The following is a 12,085-nucleotide window of genomic DNA, read 5'->3' as shown; positions in this document are numbered from 1 at the left end:
ACCACTTTGACCACTCTAGAGATGACCAAGCCTCCGAATTCCTTTCAAAGAACAGCAGTACCTCTGTGGACTCTCACTCCTTTCCACAACTGGGCATATGAGCCCCAGAGACTCTCTAGATGGTACCTTAAGTCACACAATAAACACGATACCTCTAAGATCACAGCCTATGCCATGGATCCTGACATAGGGCCAGCCATGGCGTTAACAGGTGGTCAGAGACGGCAGAGTCTAAGTAATGTATATCAGGAGGCTTCTCTAGGCTGCAGGAAGGTGGAATGGGTGGCTGGGAGGCCTTGCTAAGGAGGAACGTGGGAGCAGGGAGAGAGGAAGCTTCTACCAGTTGAATCCCACTCACTCGTTGGGACATTCTCTCTGGTCCTGTCTGGCAGCTCAGCACTATCTTGCTGAGGGCTTGACCACTAAATGAGAAAGGAGGAACTTTAGAGAGGCAGAGGGGAAGAGAGAGACTTGCTGAAAGGGAGGCCTCGGGGACGAGGACCAGGATATGAACTCAGAAGTTTGCAATAAGTCACTGAGGTCCTACCTAAAGATCCAAACCTGTTGCCATGGTGGCTGAGCGCAGACTCTAGACAGGATTCACTAGCAGGTATTAGACAGAAGACAAGAAAGGGGCTGGGATTTCATCCTAGGTATTCCAGGCATGCCCAGGCCCCTCAGAGGGCAGGGCATTAGCAAGTATGGATGAACGAATAAATATCTGTGATAATACATCACCTCTTGTTTGCCACTGCTTCGAGTCGGGCCTGGCAGGCCTACAGATCCGATCCCTAGGAGGGAGGTTGGACATGGCTCTCAGAACCCTGTGCGGCTGCCTCCTTTAGATCTGCTCTTGGCAATCAGTGTCTCGAGACCTTACCTCCACCTCACTGAGTTTAAGAGGGTAAGAGCAAGAGGGTGTGGAGGACACCAAGGAACCACGGCCTGCTAAGCAAACAGGGCCAATGCACATACGAACACCCAGAGCCTGAGGCAGCATGCGCAGGACCTGCACAGGTCTGCACCAGATGGGGTCCCAGAGCTGAAAGGAGAAATGGACGAATGCCCCATCCCAATCTCCAATTGATAACCACACACAAATGAAAATGTAGGGTTCTCCAAGGACGTCTCACTGGGGAAACGAACTACCCATGAATGCAGGCCACATGCCCAGCAGTAGATGGCCAACAGAAGGCAAGCCCAGTGACATCTTTGGAGGTTCCTTTAGATATTTCCTCCTAAAGGTAAGAGTAATTCCAATCTCCATTCTTCCCCTCTGCTCCAACCCCTCCATCTTCACTACCTACCAAGACTGAACCAGAAGATCTAATTCACAGAAGAACCTGCTGAGTGACAGCATTAGCCCAATCGGCAGATCAGTAAACTGAGGCTCCAGAAGTTCAGAGTGACTGCTTTAGGGGTTGGGAGGCAATAGATAGACTCAGACTCTCGGTTCAGCTCCTCTTGAATTAATGCAAGGGGAGCATGCTGTAATCTTTTTTTTTAATAAGCCCATCTTATCTCAATATGCAAAACTATGCACATGGAATGCAAATTAGCATTTCCTGCCTGCTCCTAGGGTGGCAGTGCAGCCTTTGGGTTTTACCAATGATCCAACAGTCTGCCCTTCCCACACCCACTGCTTCTTCTAAGCATCTCTGCTCTGCCAAGGTCCCTGTGGGCTGGGCTTCACAGAAGAAAGTTGGGGATTCGCTGCCAGGTGGTTGGTGAGCAGATCTTAGAGCCTAGGGGCGAGTTAGCCTTCTGAACATCTACCCTTGCCCTTCCTTGGACCCCAGCAGGGGAGAGTTGAATGTCTGCATACTGGTAAACATTAGCATAAAGACTGTGGAGCGGCTTTCTTGAGGCAGAAGGAAGGATGGTTCAGGTGAAGAGAACCTTGGACAGTTAATAAAAGGTATTGAGGGAGGATCTGCTCCAGAGAAAACTGGTAAAGCATTTAAAGTCTGCTCTGTGGAGAGGAGCGACGCTTCCCTGTGATGAAGGAGCCCACTGCACCGAAGCATACCAGCCAGGAGGCTGCAGGCGGGTGACAGGACTGCATCCAAGCCATGGCTGCAAATCATGGGAGAAATGTCCCATGAGCACAGGGTGGAAAGGACAGTCAAGCCTCCGTCTGATTCATGGTCGGGGAAGCATCTTACCAGGCCCAGGTAACCTTGAGCTTGTTGCCTAACATCACTGCACCTCAGTCTTCTTGGAGGGAAAATGGGCTCACACCAAGCCCCTAGTCTTCCTCTCAGAGCTTCTGGCAGATTACTGGGGGGTTTAGTCTACTGCCGAGTTTGGAAGCACTCGTGGAGAGGGCATATCCATGACGCCCTCCAGGTTCATGATGGGCATGACCACCATCCTCACTCATGCACACACTGCCTATCAGAAGTGGTGGACCCTGCCTGACACATGCCAAACAATGCGGAACTGAGCCCCAAGCCAGGGCAGGACCAGGACCAGGGTGCATTGCAGAGTGAGTAATTGGCGAAGGTGTAGTGGGCAGAGCCTTGCCTGCTGCCTAGGAGAACAGGGAAAGGAAGCTGGAACAAGACATTTCCCACAGAAGTGTGAGGCCAGGACCAGGGGTAGGGTCCAGGGCAGTCTAGAATGCTCTAACACAAGGCCCTGGGAGAGCCTCTGGGACTGATACATTTGCCTCTGGGAATATCGTCAGAGGCGGCAGCAGCCAAGCAGTAAGGACATCTATAGAGGTCAGCTTGGCCTCTTCAAAGACACAGGAAAGTTGTTTTAGAGCTAAATTTGATGCAGACCCCCAACATATGACAAATTGAAATGTGGTCGCTCGGATAGAGGAAGTGAAGGGCTCTCAGAGTTTCCACAGCAGAGTCAAGTTGAGACCCTGGGCCGGACTGGGGTACAAGGAAAGCCATGTACTGGGCAGGCCTCAAACTGAGGGATCTGAACTGTCATTTTTGCCCTTCCACGGTGACCTTGGGATAAACTTCCTGCAGATGCAGGCTGTACACCCCCAATTTGAAGAATGGGGGGCTCTTGGGTCCCTGGGGCCTGCTTGTCTCTCAGTTGCTGGAACTGATGGGGGGCTGCACCCCTTCATGTAGCAGAGGCTGTTTATTCATCTTCCCAGAGCTGAGGACCTGACGAGCTCATCTGCTTCCTGGCTCAGCTAATTGGAATCACTTTCCCCTTTTTTCCCTCTGACTCTCAGTAAATTATTCGAATTCCCCCAGTCAGAGGCCTGGGTGATGGACAGCCCTGTCACAGCAGCCTAAGTGCTTAGAGAGTAATTGTTCTGTGGAGGGCTGCCATTCCTCAAGCTTGTGCTGTGTAGGTGCCGTGGGGAGAGTCTGCCAGACCCTGTCCTTGCCCTTGCCCCTGCCCCTGCCCCTGCCACACACGAGCCTGGCTACCAGAGCCTGCTTGGCCTAGCCCGCCAAGCACGGGCTTCCGGTACGTGATCCTTGTCATAACAATCAGAGCAGCCGAGAGGTATTGCTCTTAAACCCTCAACACACATTTTTATAACCTTTCTGTTTAATAAGAAAGAGACAGCTCCAATTAGCTGGGAATATTCTGCAGAAATGGGATTATTTTAAAAGCTCCGGCAATATTATAAAATAGCTTCAGTAAGTGAACAGCTGTTGCCGGCCCCGCCCGCCATGCGCACTGCGCCTCCCGCACCCTGACACCAGGGCTGGGGCCCGATAGCTCCCCAGGCACTCTAACGCTAACACTAAGTGCTGTGTTCTGGCTCACAGTCCAGATACTCCTTCAAGCAGCCACATGTGAATCACGGTATGTGGGGACAGGGACCCCCTTGTCCCAGACTGATGGGAGGGAACAATTCGTAGCTTTCCCTGAGGTTGGATCCAGCCTTGCTGGAGTCATGATTTTTTTTTCCAGAAAAGTCCACGTGGAGACCCAAGTGCTCTCTTAAAAGGGCCTCCAGGGACTGAGAGGTAGGTCAGTGATGAGGCCTTGTCTGGCATGTGCAAGGCCCTGGGTTTCAACACTAGCACCACAAAATAAATAATATGATAAAATGAAGGACACCAGCATGCCCTTTGTCCCTGTGACCTGCTGGTGCTTCCCATTGACGTCAGGACTCCTACTCAATGTCCAGGCTTTCCTAGAGCTCCAGTCAAAGAGGCAAGGCCTTGCCTGGCTGCCTGGAAGATCCAATTTGCTTTTTCAGGGTCACTGCATCCAGGCCTGACCCAGGACTAGGTGAGAATTGTTACCTAAGGTCTCCATTCCCAGTCCTTCTTGAGGAGAAAAAATACCCCCCTCTTTGGAACCCACACCTTCTCCCACGGGCCTGCTGAGTCATTTTCTCCAGAAGGTCACTGTGTCTGATGCCTTGCCCTTAGGAAGCTTTATTGGTAGTTAGTTCGAGCCTCCACAGCGGAGGTGCAGGGCCCTGGAGATTGTGACTTGTTCCCCTTTCCACCATGCTAACATCTTTAAAGAACTCTGGGCTGGCCCTGGTCTGTAGTGGCACACACTTTTAATCCCAGTACTTGGGAGATAGAGGCAGGTGGATCTCTGTGAGTTCGAGACCAGCTTGATCTACACAGCTAGTTCTAGGACAGCCAAGGCTACACAGAGAAATTCTGGGCTGTATCTGACCCATAGGCCCACTCTCAGCTCCCAGGCTTTTCTGGGCCACTTAGAGCGATAGAACAACGCCACCAGCTCATCCACTAGGGAAGGTTAGGGAAGAAACTAACGTGAGGAACCCGGGAAGGTTCTAGGTCCTCTCTTTAAAAGCTCAGGGTAAAGAATACAGGTTGTGTGAGCAACCTTTGGGGATGGATAGAGTTGGGAGGGATTTCAAAATCTGGCCCATGTCGTTATGTAGCTGTGGAAACTAGGTCTAAGTGTGAAGAAACACTATGCTATATTATACGGCAGGCTAGGAGGAGAACCCAGGCTGCCAGTCTTAACCCAGGCAGTTGTCCTTGGTGGGTGCCAGCACAGGCAACGTTGGGATATGAACTCCCAGCCGTGGGGTGGTAGGTATGAGTCCTGACTCAGTTGCTCAGGTGGACACTGGTAACTCTGTCGTGAGAGTCAGGAATGGGGTGAGGGCAGAACCCCAGGGCTGATAAAGTGTAGGCAAAGACTGGGGGGCAGGTTGTGGGCAGGAAAGACTCCTGTAGATGCTCTATGACAGGACCAAGTCATGGACCCAGTCAGCTGGAGCTCACTGGAGTCCTGAGCGGCTCCACTTCCTTACCTGCCAGGTATCCTCTGGGCTTGGCAAGATTGGAGCACTACGTGGGGTGGGGGAGCTGCCGAATGGCCTAGGAAATAACTCTACAGTGGGCTCTTCTTGCAGTTGAGGGTCCTTGTCTTGCTAGGTCTAGATCTTAGGCACCCTACCTAGGGAGTGGGAACAGTTTCGGGACATCCTCGGGAAGAGACTGCAGCCTAGGAACTGCAGCGGGAGGCAAATGCACCATGTGCTAAATGGGGAAAAAATGAATTTTACACCCAGACAAAGTGACTTTTATCATGTTAACGACCATGGTTTGCTCATCGTGTCTGGCGCAGTGAAATGGGGCCTGTGGATGTTTTTCTTTTAGTTCTGCTTTTAAATGGAGGCATTTTCCCCCCTCAGAGCAGACAAGCCAAGCCCCTCAAATTGGGATGACAGAAATGCCAACTTGGCAAAAATAAAAATGTAAGTTTTTGTTTTGTTTTTTGGCCTGCTCCCCCCCCCCCCCCTTACCATTTTTGTCTGTATCTTCCAACAGAAAGTAGATCTGGGAATGAAGCACTTGAGTGTGATGCCAGGAGTCCCGAGGGAGTGAGGGTGAGTCCTGGCATAGCTCTGGTCCAGCTCCTCCCTGTGTGATCTGGGGCCCGCATCCCACATTTCTGACCCTCGTCTGCCCATCAGTATCAGGGATGTGGGATGGAGATGGAAGTACTCTGCCCTGTTTGCTCAGATGACCATGCTGTCCGCATCATCCCAGGGTGTCTGGTCCGGAACTTCCTCCTCAAGAGCAAGCCAGGGCAATCATCCCTGAATCCAGGGTGCCCCTCTGCTCCCCTCCTGAGGCTGGTAAGAGGTCCTGAATGGAAAGGACAAAGCTGCTTATGGAGCCAAGACTGTTTTTCTGAGCTCTGTACGCAGCGGAGAGTTGGCTGTCCCCTGGCCACCCCACCCCCAGCTCTTCAGTCTGCACACAGAGCACACCTCTGGCACATGGCAGCTCCATATTGTACCCATCAGCTTTTAAGAAAACACCATCTGATGCTTGTATAGTTGCCCAGCCGGGTAGCACCCAGCTCCCCAGGAAAAGCCTGCCTTGGGCCCATTGGGACAGGCTCATCTAAGGCAAATAAAGAGGTCTTGGGTCTGGCAGATCTTGCAACCTCTGCCCTGACACCACACATTCCTGCTCTGGAAGGCTTGCCACGACCAGACAGGCAGGGCGTTTGAACAGCAGAGATCAGTGGACAATTAGCCAGTCCAGTGGAGGTAATTAATCAATGTTCCTGGCCTTCCATCCATCCAAGACTCTGTGCACACTGCTCTGCCTGGGCCCTCATTAAAATCAGGGCCTGGTGAAGCTAACAGGAGCAGACTCAATTGCCATCTGTGTCCTCTTTGCCAGTCCAAATAGCATCACCAACATTACTACTAACAGCTCAGTGTTGCTGTTATTGTCATAGTCACTGTCACTGTGACCATCGCTACATTGCTGTCACCCTCACTGTGGCAACCACACCTCCCAACCAGGACTCACTAATTCACTGCCATCAACCTCACCTACACTGTGTCCACTCTTCCAAGATTTCACACTGCCCCCTTATTTGATTCTCCCCACCGTCTCAAAAGACAGGTCACTGGTAGGCATAGGGTGGTATGCTCTTTAAAGTAGTGTGAGGATCCAGCCTCCCTGAATATATACTGATTCATACAGGAGGACCTATCCTGTATGAATCCTACATCAGTCAGGACAGACTCAGTTGGGCTGCAACAACAGTCATCTAAATCTTAATGACTTAAAATAATGGAGGTTTATTTCTTTTTCCTGCTCCATGTCCTTCATGGGTCGGCTGAGGCTCTGCTCCCTGCCATCTTCACGCGGAGAGCAGGCTGACCAAACAGCTAAGCATGGGAGATTGACTGTTGTCATGGCAGATGAAGACAGGTCCCTAAAGGACTCGCACCAGTGAAGAATTCCTAGGCCAGCTTTGAAACAGGACAGATTTTGCTTACCACTCTCATTGGCTAGAACCAGAGGTACAGCCCCACCTGACCACCAGGGGGCAGAAAGGTGCACTCCTACTTTTAGCCTGAAGCAAAGCAATAGTGTGACAAGGGCATCAAATTCCCCTCTTTCCTTCTCTCCTTCACCTCCCAGCCCTATAGACCTACACTCTGCAGCCTCCTGGTCCAACAGGCTCATGAGGGTTGAGATGAGATGTCCATAATCTCCCTGTCTGTGCCTTTTGCTTGCTCCTGGCTCCCATTTCGAAATTGGGGCGGGGTCAATGACGTAGGTTACCATGGGAGAGGCTGAGACAGAAACCAGCTGGCAGAGTGTAGAGAAGTCTAGAGGCAAGTTCATGGGATGGGTGTGGGAGACAGCCTCAGAGGAGAGGCCAAGACAAAGGAGGACGAGCGAGGCGATCTCTGAGTGACCGGCTTATTGGCCAGAGATGGGCTACGGACCTTGCAGCTGAGTCACACACTGTTCCTCCAAACCTTTAACTTGGGTAAGGGTCCCCTGCAGCTTGAGATGTAGGACTAAGTGAGGCTAGAGAATGGGGAGGAAAAAGGAATTGGGCAGATCTGGGACAAAATGGGAATAGGTCCAAGCAAAACCATCTCTTGCTCTCTTAGCACCAGGGTGCCCGTGCCGAGAGGGCGTGGCTCTTCTCTCGTCATCCATCACTGAGCCACAGACGACTGGCCGTGATCAATAAGACAAACAATTATCCTGTCATTACTGATTGCAGGCCTGTGGCCGGTCAACAGCACAGGGAGGGGGGGCTGGCACCCAGGCTATAATCGAGCCCTAATGGAAACAGTCTACACTTTGGGTGTTGACCCAGGATTGGGGTGCAGTGGGATGGAGAATAAAGATCGGAGCTGCCAGGCAGAGTACCAGTAAATTCCAGGAAGACTGAACTATCTGAGTCACATCTGGAGAAGTGGGGATAAGTGGCTCCCCATACATCTCTTAGCGGGATGGGATGGGGCCATCCCTTTACCCCTCCGCTCCTTTTAGCACCTCCTTCATCCTGTGCCAGCTTATGCTAAGGGCCATATTAGTTATACATTATGAGCAACCTCAGCTGTAAGTTAGGTACCCTCCTCTGACCGCCTAGCTCAACTCCCTCACCTTAGGATCCCTAAACACTCAGCAAAAATAATAACATTTCATCACTGTCCTCTCAAGGCACTTTCCCTTGGCTGCCAAGACAGGGGATGTATTAAAGGCAGTCCATATGTGTCTAGCTAGAGAGACAGGCAGGAGTTACTATCACCCTAAAACCTGAGTCTTGGCTCCTTAAAGATGTTTAGGGTCTGGCCTGGGAATGTGGCCCCTGGAAAAGTAGACTCAACATTTGTTGAGTCAGCCAAAAGGAGCTGGGTCCACATGGCTACTTCATCCCCACCAACTCTTTCCCTGCTGTATTCCCAGCCCCACAGAGGGGAAATCTCTCTCCATCAGAGAGAAGGGACGAGAGAAGTGATTTATTATTCTATTCCATTATGCCTGTTTCCAGAGAAACTAATTATGGTGCATTGTTGTATTAGATACTTTCAGAAAGATTACATTTTCTTACTTTGGCCGATAAAAAAATTAAATCCATCAGTTTTCCTAAACACATTACAGTAAAGACAGACTTGCTCCTCGTAATTATTAATCAGTTGGATTTGGGGACGCAAAACATTTGACTTAAGCTCAATACAGTCACGAACAATGTCCCAGGATCGCATCTGGTATTGAAACAATTTTTCAATTTATTAAAAAGTCATTAACGGGGTTGGGATAGTAGGTGGAGGGAAGAGCTAGACTAAGATACTGAGTCAGAGCTCTGTATAGGGGAAGAAACCCCAGGTGTGTCTTTTTCCTAAGACTGCCTGAATTCAAGCTAAAAATGACCTGGAAAAGTCACCACCACCCCCCCCCCGCCCCCAGCTGCCTCACTAGCCTGTCTGTCCCGAGTCTACCCTCTAGGCTATGAACTCTATGGAACAGTGTGGTGGCAGGAACAGGTTACTCATAGGGAACAGTTTGTCCAGCCGAGTCCTGAGCCCACTGTTCCATAGTTCTGCATAGTTCTGCACAGAGGCTTGAGTCAGCCTGACTCCCACTGTGGCAGGGAAACAGGCCCTCCTATGGCACAAACTCTTGGAGCCCCCATGTGGGGACATGTGGCTATTTGGAAGGACACCTGGTGTGGCCGGGTGCCTCGTTCCAGTCACTGGCCCTGCTCATTCAATCATTTAATTACTCCTCTGACACTTCCTACTCCCAGGAGGAATTTTCAAGGGTTTAGGAGACTGGCAAGCTACAAGATGAGTTTAGCCTGAGTCCCGGCTCAGGTCACTGCTGAGGGATGGCAATAGGCCCTGGGTATATGTCACAGGTCAGCCACTCAAGAATTGTTGACCTTGGACAAGTCAGTTAACCCCACAGAACCTTAGTTTCCACTTCTGGGGGAAGAGGGTGCTTGTGTCTGTCTCATCACCCAAGACAAGAGAGGTCATGAGGTCAGTGGTTCTGTCTCCTTAGCTGGAGTTCTGTCATGCTTCATGCCCTGTTCCCCAAGTCTCTTAAAGTCTGGTTCCTCTAAGGGACTGCTTCATTTATGCTGTTCCCTCTGGCTAAAATACCCACCCTTTTCACATGCTTTTCTTCTAGAAAAGTCCACCTATCCTCCCTTTAGACCTCTGTTTTAATGATCTCCCTTAAGCCTTGATATTTATGCAACCCCTGAGTGGCATTTTTCCATCTCATGGTGCTAACCAGGGCCTCATCTTCCCCTATTAGTCTTGGGTCTGAGAAAGGCCAAGCTTTGTCCCTGATACCCTCCAAGCAGTGCAGAAACTATGTTCATCTTCTACTCGAAACCTGTTCCCCTCCAACTTAGCCTTGGACCTTCCTGGATGGGCAGACTGATCTTTCTGTGGGTGCATTGCAGGTATATTGTCTGGCCTACTGGTTTAAGGACATTAAACCTGCTGTCTCTGTACCCTACCTTTAGTCCTGTGCCAGACAGGAAACCGGAAAGAGAAGACAACCTCATTTTCAAGATGTCTGTCCCCTCCCAAACTTAGCAAGTCCTGCCTTTGCTCGCCTTAGCACCCCAATGCCTGAACAGCTCCCCAAATTCTGAACAAAGATGAAGTGGGGATGGGAGACCTGAGTGGTGGCAAAGCCTCCAGAGGAAGGAGAGGACCCAAGGGAGCTGTGACTAAGCATCGATAGCCCTGGGAGTGATTGGAGTGACTGGGGCTGGGCCTGAGCTCAGATGAGCTCCACAGACCACAGGCTGCAGAGTGGGACCTCTGGGTGCCAGCCTCCTGTCCCCTCGCCTCACCTTTCACCTGCAGGCAGGTGAAATTGCGCATGTTCTAGGTTCCAGGCACTCTTTTCCCTTGGGATTTATGGAAGGTTTTATCTTCCCTCCTTGATCACTGGTGAGGGAAAGGAAAGGGCATGCTTGGGCTACCTCCCCTCCAGAGGAGCAAGGAATAGCAGCCTGGCCACCCTGGAGCTTGGAAAACACTGTCTGAACCCCACCTTAGCAAACCCTCCTTCCCCCCATGGGGCCTTGTCAGGGCTTGGTGGATATGGGGAGGAGATGGCAGCTATTTAAGCTGTCACCAGCTCCATCAGAGGGTTTAAATCACTGACACAGAGTAACAGCGCTGTAGATTACAGTGCGGGAGCCACGAGGGCTCAACACAGCAGAGGCGGAGGAGGGATAGGAGGGGATTAAGGAGATACAGGCCAGAGTTATTGCCCTGGTACCCGAGTGGTGAGTTCTCTGCAGCTGAAGCCTGCCCAATAAGGTGATCTGAGCACCCCACCAGTCTCTACACCAGGATCAGACCCCCACAGGAACCCATACACCCCTGAGCTTCTCCAGAACTCCCCACCATCCCCTCCCACACACACATTCATTCTCTGTGTCTTTCAGAGAAGAGTTGAGGTCTTAGCTTGTGTCTCCCCCTAGCTGCCTGTGGACCTTGCACCCAGAGGTCTTACAACTATGGTTACCCCTCCAAGAGGGGGTGGGGGCACCTGGCAGGGAGCCTGCCTGCTCCCGCTCACAGGCGCCTAGCCATTGTCTCTGATTGTATGGTATTAGTTGTAAATTACAGCCTTTGGGAGGCCGCATGTAAAAATAAAATAAAATAAGTGTCAAAAGACAGAGAAAATATTGATTCTTCAGGGAGAAGAAAGGATGGTTTGGTTAAATTAAAACTTTGAGAGGAAATAGAGTATAGGAAGATAGTCCCTAAGATCCAAGAGCAGCCTGGGGCATGGCGGAGGTATTCTGGGGAGATCATCATTCAGTACTCACGTGAGCCATGAGAGTCTGATCTGTCTAGACCAGAGTGAGGACAATGCAGATGAGGTGAGACCTTACCTCTTGGAGGGACAGCATTTTGGAGCCTCACCAGAAGTAAGCTCATAAGAAGAAGGGGGTAACTACTGTGTTCTGGAAGGTGATGCGAGTTGTGGGAGCTCTCCATGGTGCTGATGGTCATTTCTAGTTTATTCCCCTTCAATTACAACTCACAGCCAGAGTGAGAGTATTCTGTTCCTTCTTCTCTGCCTGGCTCTGTCTTCCAGAGTGAGGCCCTCGTCATAATGCAGTTTCCCTCATCCAGGGACCCTCTGCAATCACTCCTTTTCAGGCTCTTCATTCTCTTTGTATCCTCTCCCACTGAAGGATGGGGATCCTGGCCAGATAGTGTCAACAAGGCACAAAAGACAAAGAGACAAACTGATAGATTGAAGCTTTGACTGCAGGGCATATAGAGCATGTCCTTTGTAGGTAGCGTTTCCCATTAGGAAACACCATCCTCAGACTTGAAGTACCTGAAGGT

This window comes from Mesocricetus auratus, unplaced genomic scaffold, assembly GCF_017639785.1.
Source record: "Mesocricetus auratus isolate SY011 unplaced genomic scaffold, BCM_Maur_2.0 Super-Scaffold_100691, whole genome shotgun sequence".
Taxonomy (NCBI): Eukaryota; Metazoa; Chordata; class Mammalia; order Rodentia; family Cricetidae; genus Mesocricetus; species Mesocricetus auratus.
Note: the sequence above shows the minus strand (reverse complement) of the source record.